Source organism: Myotis lucifugus, unplaced genomic scaffold (assembly GCF_000147115.1).
Source record: "Myotis lucifugus unplaced genomic scaffold, Myoluc2.0 scaffold_134, whole genome shotgun sequence".
In the NCBI taxonomy this organism is placed as follows: Eukaryota; Metazoa; Chordata; class Mammalia; order Chiroptera; family Vespertilionidae; genus Myotis; species Myotis lucifugus.
Window position 1 is genome coordinate 1464502 of NW_005871182.1, and position 19033 is coordinate 1483534.

The following is a 19033-nucleotide window of genomic DNA, read 5'->3' on the forward strand; positions in this document are numbered from 1 at the left end:
CCACTGGGGACCAAAAGCAGCCTCAGTTGAACACCCAGTGCCCAGACCAGGAGGCAGGGGATGCTAATTGGGCAAGAGGGAGGGGAAGAGGAGGCTCCATCTCCAATCTGCTGTGTGACTTGGGTATTTAGTTTGTTCCAAGATGGCAGAGAATGAGCAGTGACTTCTGTCTGCAGTGGCAACGGTGAGGATGTGTATATGGGAGCCGTACCCGGAGAGGCAACACCCGAACTGGACTTTCACGTGACCATTCAGGTCACAAGTATTTAGTGAGCACCTACTATGTGTCAGGCATTGTGTTAGGATCTACATTACATACAATCCCATTTACCATCGCACCAAAAAAATTAAGATACCTAGGAATAAACTTAACTAAAGAGGTTAAAGACCTCTACTCAGAAAACTACAGGACGTTGAAAAAAGAGATAGAGGAAGACATAAACAGATGGAAGAACATACCATGTTCTTGGATTGGTAGAATCAACATCATTAAAATGTCCATACTACCCAAAGCAATCTATACATTCAACGCACTTCCCATTAAAATACCAATGGCCTTCTTCAAAGATCTAGAACGAACTCTCCAAAAATTCATCTGGAATAAAAAAAGACCCCGAATAGCTGCAACGATCCTGAGAAAGAACAAAGTAGGTGGGATCTCAATGCCAGATATCAAGCTGTATTACAAAGCCACTGTTCTCAAAACTGCCTGGTACTGGCACAAAAACAGACATATAGATCAGTGGAATAGAATAGAGAGTCCAGAAATTAGCCTGAACCAATATGCTCAATTAATTTTTGACAAAGGAGGCATGAACATACAATGGAGCCAAGATAGTCTCTTCAATAAATGGTGTTGGGAAAATTGGACAGATATATGCAAGAAAATGAAACTAGACCACCAACTTACACCATACACAAGAATAAACTCAAAATGGATAAAGGACTTAAATGTACGACAGGAAACCATAAAAATTCTAGAAGAATACAAAGGATCTACATTACCACAGAGATGACAGTCAAGGATCTTTCTTCATGGAACTTACATTGTAGCCATAGAAATAATGACTAACTAAATAAGATCATTATGGATTGTGAACTTCGCTCTTGATGAGGTAAAGAGGGTAGTGTGATTGCCCATATGTGGGGGAGGCCTATTTTAAATCCAGTGGGTGGGGCAGTGTTCTAGGAAGGGGCTTTTGAACTGAGACTTTAAGGATGACAAGTCTTTTACAACGAGAGCTGGTGAAAGCTCCAGGTGGAGGGATTGGCCAGTGCAAAGGCCCTGGGGTAGAAAAGAGATCATGTGTCCTGGGTACAGAAGGAGGCTGCTGTGGCTAGAGTCAGCTGGCACTGAGAGAGGCTGCACCCTCATGGTAAAGAACTGTCTTTCTGCTTTTGGGAACAGGGGCGGATTTAAGGAAGAAAAGGACACGCAATTGGATTTTAGGGTTAGAAGAAGTACATGGCCTGGAGACCACCTCAGCACTTCCCATCTCACTATCTGAACAACCTCACTGATCCTACGAGTCTTTACTTAAAACCTTCATCTTTCGTTCATCATGAACTTTTTATATTAGTTTTGACGTTTTGTATAAATTGCATTAAGATGTGATTGGACTATGGAATTCTTGGTTCCCACTTATATGTTGTGCCTTGCCCTCCTCACCCTAGTTCCAACTCTGCCTCCCAGGCCCTTGCCTTCAGACAGTGGCTCAAAGGGGAGGAGCCTGGAGATGCCGCAGCTTTTAATTCCTGCCGCCAACTGTAGAACACTTCTCCCCAGCCCCCGCACCTTTCTCTGGTGCATGATCATGTGTGCACACAGGCGTGGCTCTTCTCCCTCATCGAATCTCTCTCAAATACAGAGGAGCTGGGTCACCACAGTCATCCCCAGGAACGGTACCCTGGGAGGGCTTCAAAGCAGAGCGAGCAAGAACCCACTCTCTCAGACACTTGGCAGCAGAGCACCCCACCTGTGGCCCCACCGATCCGGCTGAAATGCCCCTCGTCCCACGCAGGGCACAGCAGCCTTAAAGGGAGGCTTTGCTTTCTACCTGAAAGAGACAAGGGAACCAACAGAGCCTGGAGAAGGGCCGTGAACAATGAGATATTTTCATAAAGGGCCTTCAGGAGGCACTAACCCCAGCAAGGCAGCCCCTGGCACACTAGCCAGGCAGGGATTTTGATGCCTCCATCCAGCTTCCTCTGACGCCCTGGTGCACTCCCTGATGTGGGGCCCAGTAAGCCTCCCATGTGGACTAAGAGCCTCTATTAGAGGCCCTGGAGGCAGCCAGCCTTGTGGGAGAAGCCTCGGCTAGGTCAGGGGATCAGGGCGCAGCTCTGTCCGACCTGCACACTGGTTCACACCTGTGCGTCTGTGATAGAGCCCCGGACAGACTCACTAACTCCCTGCAGGGCAGTGACTCTTCCATGGCTGCGATCTGTCCTTATTAGCTTCTTAAATCTTGTCTCCAGCACGTCATATGTGCCTGGCACATGGTACATCCTTAATACATTTTGGTTGAATGATGTGTAAGATTAAAAAAATATATATATCAGAAGCCCTGGCCACTGTGGCTCAGTTGGTTGGAGCATTGAACCTGTGCACTGAAGGGTCGTGGATTTGATTCCTGGTCAGGGCACGTGCCCCGGTTGCAGGCTTGATCCCCAGTAGGGGGTGTGAGGAGGCAGCAGATCAATGTTTCTCTCTCATCATTGATGTTTCTATCTCTCTATCTCTCTCCCTTCCTTTCTCTCTGAAAGTGAATAAAAAATATTGGGGGAAAAAATCAGAAATTAAAGTCCTGGATGCACCCTGGGGCCCCTTAAACTGTCCTTAATAATCCGTGTCTTCTACCTTCCGCCTTCTCAGCTGGATTTATTCTTACTAATAAACTCTTCCTCCCATCAGAGCTAAATTGGAAAATTCATCCTTGTTCTTGAAGACCTTTGAATAATGTTTGAAGTATACTTAATACACTGAAGGGAAGATTGGATTTAGGGACGGATATGGATTTCATGCATAACAGACCTAGGCTTGGAAATTGCTTTTACTTAAAAAAATCGTTTCTTAAGTATTATATAATTTTTGAGTGCAAAGGATATGCATTCACACAAATTCCTCAAACGCGCGCCACAGTCGACGGGAAACCCAGCGCATACGATTCAGTGTGAAATCTTTCGCTCTCCCCTTCACTGCAGTATGTGGCATCCTTAAACGCTCTTCCCGGAGTTCCCTCTTCTCCTGGCTTCCACGATACCTCCCCATTCTCTTTCTTCCACTTGAAGTTCTCCTTTTTTATCTTCTGTCTCAGTCTGTGCTGTCTCCATCCCCTCCCCCTGCCCTTTAAACACTGAGATTCTCTGGGATTCTCTCCCAGGAGGCAGTCTCTGTCCTCAGGTGCTGGCCTGTCGCTTCAATGCCTATGACTTCCCATTTTCCTCTCCAGCCCTCGCCTCATCCTGCGACTCCAGTTTCAATCCTCAACCTCCTTGGGGAACTCCACTTGGACTCTTATTGCACCTGACAGTAAATCTGTCTGAGAAAAACACATTTGCTCACTTCTCCCAACCTGGAATCCTCGTCTTAATGAACGACTTTGGAACCGGTTTCCGCATGGTGGGGCAAGCGCTGCCGCTCCCTGCCTGCTCATCTCTCACGTACAGATGACTGTAAACGCTATGGAAGATGTCTCACTGGTGCCTTCCTCACCACAGCCATTGGCCCTGATGGAGTTCAAACCCTTACTTTTTAAAAAAAAATTTGCAAAAATATTGCAAAGTTCTCACATGGGTTTTTGCCCCTCAGCCTCTTTTTGCTCCAATCTGCCCTCCACGCCCTGGTCCATGTCCTTGTGTCTTGCTGTCGGGAATCTGCTGTTTTGCTGTCTCCCCTGCCCTGTGAGTGGGCTCTGGGAGCCACAGGACAGGCAGGTGGCTGGGATCAAGCTCCTGCCACCCAGACTGCCCCTGCCTTCCCCTGACTGGGGGGTGGCAGGAGGGTGCCGCCTTCGCCACACTGGCCTAGGCGTGGCAGGAGCTGACAGTGAAACCTCGGTGCCTTTTCTCGTTCCCTCTTTAAGCTCCCTCTGCACTGGAAGCAAAAAGCCTGCTCTTAGATCCAGCTTCAGAACTAGCACTTAAAAAACCCCTTTTTATTAAGGAGAATTTCAAACATATGGAAATAGAGAGAAAAGTATAATAAACCCCAACGAGCGCCCACCTAGCTTCAACCAAAAAATTTTAACTCATGGCCAGTCTTGTATCTTCTCTACATGCAACATTCCTCTCCCCACCCCGGTTATTCTGAAGCAAACCCCGAACCACAGCATTGGGCTTTAACAGAGTGGGAGCAGCAGGGGCGCAAGCCCTTGAGTGAGGCCAGCCTTGGTGCCCACGCTCAGCTCTTCTCAGCACCTCCCCATGTGGCAGCTCTTGAGGGCAGGGCTCTGCCAGGGACCCTGGGGCTCAGCTGCAGCTAATCATGGCGCATGGCCCTCTGCTCCACTGTTGTCCATGGGTGACACCTCCCGTCTGCAGGGAGTGGAGTAGTTGGGGCCACATGCCTGGTCTCCCTGCACCCAAGTCCTCTGTGAGGGATCGGGCAGCCAGCAAAGCACTGCCCACTGCTCCCTAAGCTGGAACCTCTCACCTACAGGGGCTCATCAGATTTCCAGAATCTCAGAGGGGAGGGGGGACGGGGTGGGGAGAGACTGACCAAAGAACTTATATGCATATATGCCTAACCCATGGACACAGACAATAGTGTGGTTTTAAAAAATGTTAAGATCCATTCCTGAGCTTAATGGGGGACTGAGGGAGAAGGAGCAGCAGCCAAACAAAGGGAAGGAACCCAGATTCTGAAGAGTCAAAGTGGGAAATATGGTATCCAGGTTCCTGGGGACCCAATAGGACCCAACAGAGTAGTTTAGGGCAGGAACAAGGGTGACCAAGCCCCAGGTGGCTCAGGAAGGGGATACTGTGTCCAGGCAGCTGGGAGGCAGGGGTGTCAGGCCAGGAGTTGCAGTGGTTAGTGCCTCCCAACCTCAGCAGAGCCTTTTTTGTCATCAAAGACATTTGCAGGGCTCTGGGCTCAAGATACAAATTTGCATATTGCTTTACATAAGTCAGCATATGGAGTTCACTCACCCCTAACACCAAGAAAGGGAAATTAAATTCAATTAGATTAATTAGTGCAACTGATTGCAAACTGTTTTCAGGCCTAATATTAAGGGTGCTGCACGCAGGAAAGAGAGAGTGGAATTTTTAATTGGGATTGGTGGGAGGATGGGAGGAAGGCAGGCAGCTCCCGCAGCCCAGTCAGGATTTCCGGAGAGGAGTGAGGGAGAGAAAGAGAGAGGATGGGAGGAGGGTGTGTCTGGACTTCCAGGGGACATTCGCCCTCTAGCGCCCACCTCCGCCCCCCGCCCCCGCCCCCCCCCCCACTCTATACAATTGCTCCAGGCTGGGCAGAGGCTGACTTCCCTGGAAGATCACGCTTAGGCTTGGGGACACTCTCTCCATGATCGCTTCCAATGCCCAATGTTGCATTTGTAGTTTTTGAAGAGAGCCCTCCAGATTGTGTAAGTTTCAGGTTCCTAAAAGCTGACACCTGCCCCTGCTACTCTCCTGTCCTTCTGCGCCCCCTTCCCTTGCTGGCTCACTTCTCCTTTTTCCTGCCTTATTTCTTGGAATTCAGGGTGGAGATAAGGCTCCAGGAAGGAGAGAACTTGGGGGTGAGGCCCTGTGAGCACAGTCCTGGCCAGTCCTGACACCCAGCCCGGTACACACTGGCAGCCTCCAGCTCCCCCGGGGTCAGGAGTGAACTGGCCACCCTTTTCAGGTGTCTGCCCTGCGCTCAGGGCAGATCGCATGTCTGGGCCCGTCTGTGTGTTGCTGGTCCCTCCCTGGCCTGCTGGGGTTGCTCAGGTCGTGAGAAAGATGAGCCTCTGCTTTGGGTCCTGTGAGCCTTAGGTCCTCTGCTAAGAAAGGACCCGTGTCAAGAGGCCCAGCTCACTTGGCTGGGGCCCGACATCCTGCAAACACTTGCCTTGCTCACTGGACGACCGCTCCTTCCTGGCATTCTCATGCCAGCAGGACAGGTGACGGGAACTGTGACAGTGCCTGCCCCTCCCCAACCTGGTCCTGGCTCTCTCCTGTGTCCCTGGCTTATGACCCTGAAGTCTCAGTGTGCCTAGGTCTGAGTCGCTCTCAGTTCTGATAAAAAGGGATTCACACATTTCCTTTACTGTTGCTTTCCAGGCCTGGCCCCTTAGATAGCAGAAGGCAGGGCACTCCCCAGAGAGTCACAGTTGGTGGCACAGGGATCCCTGGGTGGCTTATCAGTGCCCTGAAGACCTTCCTTCCCTTTCCTTCCTTCCTTCCTTCCTTCCTTCCTCCCTACTTCCATCCTTCATGCATTCCCTTCTTCCATCCCTACCTACCTTCCCTCCTACCTCCCTCCCTCCCTACTTCCCTTCATCCTTCCCTCCCTCTCCACCCCTCTCCCTATCTCCTTCCCTCCCCTCCCTTCCTTCCTTACATAAACACTTATCAATCTCCCCGTGTGCTAGGTCCTGCGCTGGGTAGACCCATACAGTCTGGTAAGGGAGGTTAAGACAAAGTCAGACATAACCATAATGGGAGACAGAATAGAACAAGCCTTTGAGAGAGGCACCGACGGGTCCCTAGGTTGCTTAGAAGTACGGACAGCATATCTCGTGGGCAAGCAAGAAAGTCTGGCTCTCCAGGCAAAGTAAGAGGGCAGCAGGCAGGGGTGGAGGTAGGGCCCAACCTGGAGGGACCAGAGCAGTCACAGGAAGATGTGGCAGGAGTCTCAGCCCCAGAAGGAAGGAGCTGAGCTTGGCCTAGTGTTTGGGTGGGGAAGGAGTCAGCCAGTCTGGAGAGCTCTGTGGGCAAAGGCAGCCTAAGGGGGAATGAGGAGGACGTGTAGCTAGGAAGGAAGTGGGGGAGGGCAGGAACAAGGGGAAGAGGTGTCAAAGGCCTCTTGTTCCTTTCCACAAACTGCTCTCCTTTCCTGCTTCTCCCCGCTGAGGGTGAAGAGGGAGGTTGGAGGACCTCAACTCACTGCCCCCAAGCTTGGCTCTGCTCAGTCTGGGCTGAGGCCTCCATGCATGTTCCATGTTAGCAGCTGGGGTTCCCCCGGGAGCCCCAGGGTTCTTTAGTTTGGTCTTGAGCATCCGAGGAGGAGCGTGGCTCTCCATTTGGGCAGTGGCCTGCTCTGCGGAATGAGGAGCACACTCCCTGCCCGTTCATCTCTCATGCACAGATGAATGTACATGCTAACCACTTCCAGTAGACCTCACACTGGTGGGTGCAGTGCTGAGAGGTAAGAATTTCTCCTCCGGGATCTCTCAGACCACAGTCAGGATAGTAAATGCAGGAACCAGAGACGACAGCCTGTAAAAGGCTGTACCTCAGCTGTTTGGCTCATTTTCTAAACAACAACAGAACATACCCTCCCTTTCCACCCCTCCCATTTGTTCCTTTGGGTTTGAGATCTATTTTCAGTGAAATGCACTTGTCTAAACCTCCAGGCTCATCCAACTTGAGGAGGGAGGCCAGAAACACCCAAATCACAGGACACTGCCCCACGTCCTATGGTCACTCCCTTTTGCCTCTCCTTGCTGCTGGAAACTTCCCACCGAGAAAGGGGATCCCAGGTCCCTCCGTGACCAGCTGGATACAGTCCGTCTCCGCTGCTGGCTCTGACCTGACCCTCTTCCAGGGCTGCACCTGCCCCGGGAGCCCTGGCCCTGGAAGCTGAGGCTTAGCACCAGGCCTCTGGCTAATATCGGGGTGACTGCCTTGTCCTGTGCTTGGTCCCCACATCATTTATACCTCTATCCGAGTTCCGGAGAACCTGTCTTGGTCCCTGCCTGGTGCCATGATTGTTCTAAGGTCCTTACTTACTCTTTTTTTTTTTAATTGAGGCGAAATTCCTTAACATAAAATTCACCATTTTGAAGTGAGCAATTCAGTGGCATCCAGTACATTCATGTTGTGGTACAACCACTACTTCTATCTTGTTCCAAAACATCTTCACCCTCCGAAAGGAAACCCCATACCCATCAAGCAATCATTTTTCATTTTCTTCTCCCCGCAACCCCTGGCAACCACCAGTCTGCTGTCTCTATGGATTTACCTATTCTGCATATTTCACGTAATTGGAATCATACAACATGAGACCTTTTGTGTCTGGCTTCTCTTACTTGGCATAACGTTTTCGAGGTTCATCCACATGATAGCATGTGTCAGTACTCCACTCCTTTCTTTGTGCTGGAATAATATCCCATATTATGTGTATCCCACAGTTTGTTTATCCATTCTCCCACTGGTGAACATTTGTATTGTTTCCAATTTCGGCTATTGTGAATAGTGCTGCTATGAATATGCATGTGCACGTATTTGTTTGAGCAGTTTTCATTTCTTTTGAGTGTATACCTAGGTGTGGAATGACAGGCAGGATAAACTCTCCGTTTAACTTTTTGAGAAACCACCAAACCGTTTTCCACCACAGGGGCTGAGCCATTCACATTCCCACCAGCAAGGGGTGAGTGTTTCCATTTCTCCCAATCCTTGTCCACACTTGTTTTCTGGCTTTAGTACAGCCATCCTACTGGGTATTAAGGGGCATCTCGTTGTGGTTTTGATTAACATTTTTCTAATGACTAATGGTGTTGAACATTTTTTCATGTGCTTGTTGGCTTCTTTGGGGAAATGTCTATTTAATGCCTCATCCGTTTTTGTTTTTTTTTGTTTGTTTGTTTTTTAAATTGGGTGCTTGTCCTTTTATTGTTGAGTTGTAAGAGTGCTTTATATATTTTGCATACCGCTCTTATTAGACAGATGACTTGCAAATATTTTCTCCCGTTCTATAAGTTTTTTCACTTTCTCGATAATGTCCTTTGATGCGCAGACGTTTTTAATTCTGAGGAAGTCTGATTTATCTATTTTTTTTCTTGTGTTGCCTGTGCTTTTGGTGTCATATCCAAGAAATCATTGCCAAATGGGAGGTCATGAAGATTTACCCCTGTTTTCTTCTAGGAGTTTTATGGTTTTAGCTCTTATATTGAGGTCATTGATTCGTTTTGAGTTAACTTTTGTATATGGTGTGAGGTAGAGATTTTTTATTTACTCTTCACTCCTGCTCCTGAACCCACATCAGCTTGGGGTCCAGCCCGGGTCCCTTCGCCTGCTGGCAGTTGTCCCCGATGCCTGCACTGCCAGGTATTCCTCGCCCTGGATCATCTGTTGGTCTGGGACACCCTCGATCCTTTGCCGGCCTTCACAATGTGGGTTGCTTGTCTAGACTGTTGCTTCTTGCCCTGGATTGAACTCCATGAGACAGAGCTTCCTTTCAGCCAAACAGCTAGGTCTATTCCTCTCTGTTGTAGATGAAACCCAGGCCCTCTCCCTCCCCTGAGACTGAGCTATCCTGCTATAGCATCAGGCCACACCGGCAGTATCTTGTGACAAAATCAAGTTTCATCAATGCAGTGCAGTTGTGACGGGCATGGGGTCTGGAACTGGGGACCAAATCCCAGCTCTGCCACACATACATGTGTGACTACAGAGAGTTGCTTAACCTTTTTGTGCCTCCATTTTCTCGTCTACAAAATGGAGGAAATCATTACACCTACCTCACAGGGTTGAGGTGCAGTAAAGTGAATTAATATGTAAAAAGGGCTAAGAAGAGTGCCCAGCACACGATAAACGCTCTGTGAGTGTTAGCTCTCCTTAAGAATGTCTAAAAACACCACTGGTCCCTAGTGCAACCAACCAGAATAGCATTCTAGCATGAGCATGATGAACTCATTGTTTTCCTAGGTCCAAGGTTGGGAGGGGGTTACCTGCCAGACCAAGGGGAAGAATAAACCGACTCATGCCAATGGTCATGCCAATGGTCGTGGCGAGCAAGTAGACACAGGAAGGAAGGAGAGGAGGGGGACAGAGGGCTCAAAACCAATCTTGCTGATTGCAAAATTGTGTTGGTGCCTCCAGGTTAGATAAATCTACAGCAAATGCATGATACCTGTGATCTAATAAAAGCAGCAGAAGGCAGGAACTGATTTTGCTGAGTTGTCCTGGGCTGTTCTATTTTTTCCCCTGATTTGCCTGCCAGTGAGCTCTGGGGGAACCTTGTTATCCTTGATGTACTCACCACTGGCAGGTTTGTGTCCTGGGGCCAGAATCTCAAAGCCCGCCCCCCCCCCCCAACACACACACACACACACACCCACCCCAGAGTCCCCAGTAAAGCCTGGGAAGAGGAGCCCTCTCTGTCTCTACTCCTCACCCTGCCCCCGCCTCTTCCCCCCCCCCCCCCTTCCCCTACCCCCCCCCCCCCCCCCCCCCCCCGCCCCCGGCCCTCATGGCCGTGTCCCTTTCAGAGTTTCAGATGTTTCATCCCCGGAGGGAGGTGAGCCACTGGAATTTATTGTCTGTCTGAATAGGCTCTGTGCAGCGCTTCCAAAATAAAATGGAAAAAATAGAGCTGTCTCAGCAGAATCTGCTGAATCAGAATTAACAAGAAAATGTTGTAACTAATGATCAGAAATTAAAATGTGCTCAGGAGCTGCAGTGTTTAACTGACTAGCAGGGCTGGGGGTGACACTGTGCGGGAGAATGAACCGCAACCGCTGAGATTCTGCGGCGGCAACCACGGCAGCTGGGCCACAGGCTTACCTAGGCGGGTCCCCAACAACCTGGGGCACCGGGTCTGGACAGGGACTTCCTTCTCCCCTCGCCCCAACCCTCTACTTCTCTCATCGAAGGTGCCTTACCTTTCCAAGCACCTCTCAGCTCACCCCCTGTATCTCATTAGATTCTCATGGCAGCCTCGTGGGAGAGTGAAACTGCTTACGGCCACGTCTCCCCATTTTCAGAGGTGAACTCCGAGGTGCAGAGAGGCTATGCCAGGAAGCGGTAGGGTAGGGCACGACCCCGGATTCAAGTTTTCAAATCACTGGAATTCCTGTACAAATGTGTCCTTGTAAACAATCTCCTCTAGTTGCATTTTTCCTGTAAACCAGTGGTTCTCAACCTTCTGGCCCTTTAAATACAGTTCCTCATGTTGTGACCCAACCATAAAATTATTTTCGTTGCTACTTCATAACTGTAATGCTGCTGCTGTTATGAATCATAATGTAAATATCTGACATGCAGGATGGTCTTAGGCGACCCCTGTGAAAGGGTCGTTCAACCGCCAAAGGGTCGCGACCCACAGGTTGAGAACCGCTGCTGTAAACCGAGATTTTCATGGATGGTGTGCGTAACAGGCTGCCTACTGCAGCATGCTGGCAAATACTGGAGCCCGAAGTGCAAAAGTATGGCTGTTTTCTATATCTGAAATGTTAAAGAAAGCTTTTTTTAAAACAAAAGTCAGGTATTTTCCTGGTTGCCTAACTCAAAGTCTGACAAAATAATTCACATCTGCAGCTGCACTGAACCACGCATGTTTTCAGTCTCGGGGTGAGTGTCTCAGGAGGCCACGGGGAATGAAAAGGGTGTAAAGAAAAGGGCTTACAGCCTGGCAGTGCCACCTTGCCTTTCAGACAACTCTCATGGCACCGCATTATCAGTGTCACAATTCGCCTCACCTCACCCGCCAGGATACTGAACACCCACGAGGGAGGAGCCTGCTGGTCTGCATGCTGAGGGGGAGACACCGGGTGATGCGAGCTGAGTTCTATTTGCACGCGTCTCCCTGGGAAGACAGAGAGGAGGCTGCCCCTCCCAGAGGCGAGAGCTGCGTCCTTCAGTTACCGGGACACAGGGGGAGCCTACCATCGGGAGCCTGGGCTGCCAGTCTTCCTGCCGATACTCCATAGTCTTGAGAGGACAATTCTCTTGACCTCATTTTCCACATCTCTACAATGGGGATAATTGTGCCTCCCTTGCAGGGTTGTGGAAAAGTCTCCAATACTACATGTAAATTATATGTATCTACATACATAAAAATGCAGTGCTGGTCCTGGAGTAGGGATTCAATGATAACATATCTGGTTATTAGCAGGACTAGTCAGAATAGTAGTGCCTGTATTGTATTAACCGGAGGCACTCCATTAAATATTTCCTAGGTTTGACTTGGCCCTCCTCTACGAATACACAACACTCTTCCCCTGAAAGTCCTGCTGAAACTCATTGCAGTGCGACACCTCCCTGCGATACAGTCTGAGGTCATCCCTTCCTCCTCAGTGCTCTTGGTCTGAATTCCTATGAGACCAAACATTCCAATACCCAACAGCACCCTTTCTTTCTATTTATGGGACCTGGGGCACAGACAGATCCGACTGGTCCAGGCAGAATGGAGCAAGACATCAGGGCTTGGGTGGTGGGTAGAGGGTGAGGATTTGAGTCTTGGCAGGGCAAGTGAGCCCAGTAAGCCAGCCTGAGACCAGGAGGTCAGTGTGAGGACAGAGAAGAGCCAGGTGGCAGGACCATAGCTGAATGGTGATGCACAATTAAGGTCTGGGTTTTAGGTCTTGTCTAGCCAGGCGGTGGGTTGGCAGAGGTTCAAATGGGCGTGCACTTTGCACCAGGGGCATGTGGCCTAGGACATCCGAGTTCCAAATTCAGGCACCAGGCACGAGAGGCAAGAGTGTACTGTCAGTTAGTAGGTCACTAGAATCACTTAGGAGATTTTCTCAAAATACAGATTCTCGTGCGCTAGCCACTGAGATTCTGATAAGTCGCAAGCCCTGTTAGAAGAGACCATGAGCTTTCCCACCCTGCCAGGGCTCGTGCTTACCAGGTGGTGATTTAAAAAGGCCTCCTAACAGCAGTGGCCTTGGAACTTAGTTAAAGACTTGAAGGTGCAGGAAGTCTTTAAGGCATGTGAACCAGATACTCAGAACGCGTGGTGAGCTTACAAGCATCTAATGAAGAAAACGTTTTTAAAAAGAAGGGCAAACACCACCTTGAAGATCAAGAAACCAAGGTCAAATTAATAAAAAGAAAAAGAAAAGCAGGTATTTTCTTTAGAAAGCTCCATGTTGTCACCAGGACCCCAGGTTCTCTCTCCAGAATGTCCTGCTCAGATTTCCCCTTAGACACCCCCTAAGAACAGCACCGCTGAGGAGAGCACAGTATCCAAGTTGCACATCCTGTGCCTTTAATAAGCTTGTGGGTCTCTTCCTCAACATCATAAGAGGGGACTCAGGCTCTACGCGAAGGCCCACCCCCTCAGGGGCTGGGGATGAGGGTAGGACCACCGTGAGAACCTGAGGGTCAAGAGGCAGTGGTTTAGCAAATGTATTTATTTCTTCTCTTTCATGAAAACATGCTTGCTGAAATGTGGTAGCCTCAGCTCTCTTCCCCTGTCTTATGTCCAGAAAGCCATGCCTGGCATAAATCTCTCAGGTAGGAAACCAACAGACTGCTTTCTGGAGAAACTAGAGGAACTGAGAGCAAACACCTCCCGATACTGAGGATTGAATGAAAGGCCCCCATGAAAAGGCTTCATCGTCTTTGGTCACCCTGTGGCTCAGCTCACCAAGTGGCATGCCCTTCCCATACACACGGAATTTCCAGCTGTTTTCATCTCTCATTCTTAAATATACTCTTACATCCACAGGTAATTGGAAATATGAGGAAAATCCTCTAAACTGAATGACAGAACAAAGCCAACAAATCCAAAGGAAGCTAGAAAACTCATAGGACACCATCTAATAACCAAAGAAACAGATAAAGAAAAATCTCCAGAAATGCAGGATAGAAGAGTCTTCAAAATGATATTTGGAAATATCAGAAGATCAGGGATACAGAGATAGGCTTCCGGAGAGGAAATAAAAAGGCAACTGTAATAAACTGACTAAAGAAACCGACAGACTAGAGAAAATGACTGCACTGACACCCGGGGACGCTCAGGAGTAGTGCTGGTGGCTATAAAGGCAAGGCAACAATTTGGGGCAGACAATTTATCACACGTCTCTGGCATTCCCGAATGTTCTGGACTCCCTTTTCAGGTGTGTTTGTACAGTGACCGGACTCCCTTTTCAGGTGTGCTTGTACAGTGACCAGCTTTGGAAGACAGAGATAGTATTTCCCTCCACAGCCAAAGGCAGTTGCCTATGCCCATTATAAAACACTTGGGTTCCCTAAGCTCAGGTTCCTCTCTTGTAACACAACCCACCGTGTGTGTGTGCGTGTGTGTGTGTGTGTGTGTGTGTGCGCGCGCGCAGGTGTTATGTGGCCCACTTTATGTCCCTGTGAGAACTGGGGTTAGAGAAACAGGTGCAAAAGTTGCTGACATCTGGGCTTCTCCCATCGCTGAGTAATGAACTGTCCTTTGTCTCTGACCCGGAGCCCTGTCTCTTCTACCAGCCTCCATGGAACTGGGCCAGACCAGCTTTTAACTCACAAGGAGGGCACAGCCTCCCTCTTCACAGTTCTTGACGGACAGGTCATCAGAATTCTGAGAGAAAATGATTCTCAGCTTAGAATTTCATACAAGACTGAAGCAGAAAACAAAGGTGAAGTAGAATAGACAGTTTTACAATTCAAACTTTTTCCCTTGACAAATTTAAATTCAAAAAAATCTACCTGCAATGAATGAATGCACTCATTCTTAGGAATGGATTCTAGGATATTATCTTTAAAAATTAAGTAAATAAATAAAGAAATAAGAAGGTGTATGATCCACACAAAAAAGGAGAAGCAAAATTAGAGTTGGAGAAGAAAATTCCCAGGATGTCTGATCTGCAGCATGCATTATAACAACATGCAGGGAAATTTGGAGAACAGCGTGAAAGAGCCACAGAAAACCAGGGTAATGAAAAAAAAAATGAAGCAATTAATAATTCTGGGAAAAACAAAAGATTGTACAAGAGAAGGACGTTGGGTTGTAATTCACCATTGGCTCATTGTGTAAGTGCTGATAGTTGATTTTGCCAAAAATTATTTTATAAATATGTTACAGAGATTAAAAGAGAGAAACATGGGCAGTGGTATGGAAAAGCCAAGTCTCTATCTACCACGGCACAAAGTGAATAGACAATGTCTAAAATTGATATTTCAAGAAACAGTAGTATCATTTTAAGTTATAGAGGTAAATACCAGGGAAAGCCCCAGGAGTGTGAAGGATGTTAAGTCTGAGGAGAGAAACTGCACGTGCAATAAGGGATTTCCATACATGAGCATTCCTTCAAATGAGAATCACTTTGACAGAAATAATTACCAGATTTAAATGTGAGTTTTTAGAAATGACAAAGATAGCTCACACAGCCTTCTCGGTGGCTGAACCTTTTTCCAACCAAACTGGCTAGTCATTATCATCTCAAAACTTCAGCTATTTTCATCACTGACAAGACAATTTTAAAAATGTGTTACGTGTTGAACTTTTTAGTTACCTGGTACACTAGATATAATATCAGTTTCATGTTTCCTTATCAGATCTTTTAAAAAGTTAAACTTTCTTGGGAAAAAAAAAAAGGGCAAGAGAACAGGGGCCTGGGGTCTGGAGCAGAAAGGATGGCTCCAGCCCCGCCACTCTGTTACCTACTGTGTGCCCTGGACACGTGACTGCACTGCTCTGCAAGCCAGTGTCCTGCTCTACCGGGGCGGCCAATGCCACCTCCTCCCGGGGCACCTACAGCCAGAGCCTTCACATTGTATTGACTGCAGCCTCAGTAGTCATTTTATTTACTAGCTACTTGCAGGGATCAGGCATCCACTAAGTATTGACTTGATGTGAGCAAATGAAGAGTGATTTCTAAAGACACTCAAAAATGGAAATAAGTGGCTGTTATAATGTGGGTACGGTCCTAACCAAAAAGCTGAAGTTGGACTTGAAATGCTCTTTCAAGATTCTGTTGGTGCTCAGCATTCTAGGCTTTTCTTTCATTCAACCATAGAAATATACAATTCCAGGCAATGCAGTTGGGCTCCTGTAAGGAGAAAGAATGGCTAGAGAAGAGGCACAGGTCACTGAACTTGTTTTCCCAGGAATGACTTTGGGCCACACTGGATTCCCAGCAGACACAGAGACTTAATCTTCAAGCCACGCTCCCACATTGGAGCTCCTGGTTCTGGAATCTGAACTATGACCTGAGGTTGGCACACATCTGCTGGTGCCCACCGTGCCTTCCTATGGATTCCCCTCCCCGGCACTGCTTCACAGGTGAGCTGTTATCTTTGGTCTAGATGTCCCAAAGCCAACTGTGACAGAAGGGAAGTCCGTAAGAGTGACCGTTCAGCACAGAAGCATATGGCTGGCACTGACAATAGTTCACCAAATGCTGGTTCCCGCCTCTCTTCCTTGCCTAACAAATGGCCAACGACTGAATAAATCTGCGCATCAGTGTGGCTGACCCGTTGTTAAAAGACGAGGAGAACTACTTGATTTGAAAAGCCAGCCCCGGAGGGAGTTTTGCACCAGGGACTTCCCTGTATTTGTAGCATTTTCTCCCTGGCAAGAACACACATTCATTATTCCAGCCTCAGGGTGAGAAGCAGCGGCTCTGAACCCAGAACTCTGGAGTAACTTCTTGGACTTGAATCTCACTTCTACCTCCAGTTGTGTGACTTTGGGCAAGTTACACAACCTTCTCAGCCTTCAAGCGACTCACTTGTACGTTGGAGATAACAGTAGTTATTATTCTACAGCTACTGTTTTCGTGAGGATTGACTACGTTAAATTCTTTAAAGCTCTTAGAACAATAGAGCACAGAAAAGCACCGTGCGAGTGGTTGCTAAGCTACTATTCTTCTTTCGCATGTCTAAAATGTTTTAAAATTAAATAATTGAGCCTAGGTATCAGATACCAAAATAGAACAATTAAATGTGGGACCACGAAGACTCTTGCGAGGTAAGCAGAGCAGGTTCCATCTGGCATGAAGGCCATCCTCCCACCTTGTTCCATCTCCTCTCCTCCCACACCCACCGCCGCAACCTCCATAACCACTGTCCATTCTGACGGACGGTGACATAGTCCAGGCCTCATAATCTTCCCTGGACAATTTCTGGAGTGTCTAACAGGCCCCTCTTCCCAGAACCTCGCCTCAAAACCATCTTACTCCCCCACTCCTTGCTACCCAATCCATCTTCCCCTCCTTACAATCTGGTCACTCTGACTCCCCTGCTCCAACACCTTTACTGGCTCACAACTACCTACCCAATTGTGTTCAGAATATAGTGCCTGGAAAAGCCCCCTTTGGCCTTACCCGACCCCCGTTCTCCTTCGTGTCTCCTACTCCTCAGGCTGGTGCCTTGCTCTGCATTTGCTGGAAAAGGCCAGTCCTCCTCTGCTTCTGTGCCTTTGCTTTGGCTGTTATCACCTAGGATGCGTCCCCATCTCCATCTCTCTGAGTCTCACTAATACCTCCAGTTCATCTCACCGGGCGTCTTTTCTTCCTTTGAACCTCAGAGGTCTTTACTTGAACCTCTTTTCTGACACAACGTTCTGTCGGAACTGCTTTGGGACCTTAACATCCTATCTGCTTTCTCAGGACCGAGTGTCCTATAGAACCACCCCTGGTTTGGTGAGAGATCAGACCCTACTTCTTGAGCAGGGGACCCTACTGGAGGCCCAAGACGCTGGGCGCTGGCACCCAAGCTGAACCCGGTGTTCTGACAACATCCAAGGGTCAGAACTGAACATCATGCAGGTGCCAGGGGCAGAATTCAGGCATGAGAGCTGAACGCGAAGGGGAGACCAGAAGATTCAGAGGGGAGGAAGCAGAAATGGAGATATTTCCTGGGTGCCGAGGTGTGATGGGACCATCCTGTGACTGAGAAGGGGGTTTCCAGGGTGGGGAGCCAGCTGCCCTTCCTCTGCCAGGCCTCTGTCACTTGCACGCTGGCTATGACACCACTGACATTATGCACAGTGCGGCTTCCCCACAGGCTCTGCACGCAACCAGCACACGCGGGGCTTGCACACAGGTGGCAGACCCAATTAGCGTGCACAGGCAGGGACTGAGCATGACGGCTGAGGAAGCACCGGCTGCCAAAGAGCAGAGAAAGGCAGGCAACGAAGGGCCAAGACCAGCCAGGGGACCCCCACGTTCATCCCTGCCCCTCACCACTGCCCTGTGCTTCCTCCTCCTCCTGGCTCATCACCAATTCAGAACCAAAGAGCAGGGCTCGGTTTCTCCACCACCCTGGGCAACCCCACAAGGGAGTTGCAGGCTCCTGCCTGACCTCTAAGTGACCTCGGAGGATGGAGGGTCAGCCTTCCGCATACCCAGGCCCTGCCCTTTGCTCTGGAAACTGATGTTTGAACCTCACTAAAAGACTACAACGATGACAAATATTTTTAGACATAATATGTGCCTGGCTCTGTGTTGAAAATCACATGAATCATTTCTTTTAATCTCAAACGGAAATAATGAGATAGGTGTGCCTATTTGCCTCATTTACAGAGGAGGAAGTTGAGTTCAGAGAAGTTAAGTAATTTGCCCCGAGCCACACAGCGAGGAACTGTAGGAGCCAGGATCTGAACCTGAGTCCATGAGACTGACTACTGTTAGAGGAGCATGTTGGTCAAAGAAAAAGTGGGGGCCAGGCTCAAGGGAAGGCTTTCTTCTGTACATCAGGGGAGGAGAAACTGGGACACTACTCCCTTAATGCGGAGGGGTTGGCCTTGGACGAGGCTACTGGGGGAAAAAGCCCATTCCAGATAGCCTCCAACTCTCTCCTAACCCGGGAGAAATTCACTTCCAGTACAAGGCAGGGGAGAAACTTGAGCCTCGGGGGAATGAAGGCGGTCAGTCCCCTCACTGCAGGGACAGGCCTGGGTATCCTCCAGCTGACCTGACAGACAGGCCTGCAGAATAGAACAAAAGGCCCCGCTGAGCTGGCTGCCCCGTGAGCTTGCACCCCAGCGCTGTGGATGGGAACAGCACTGGAAGAGAGCTGTCTGTCTGCTGACTGATTCAGCCTCTGGCTGTCAGCTCACCTTGTCCCCGTGAAGCCCGCTGCAGAAGCATCTGGAACAGGAACCCATTCTTTCCTCCATCCTGGGGATGGGTGATGCCCCACTGGGAAGTCACTTTGTCTCCCCAAGGGA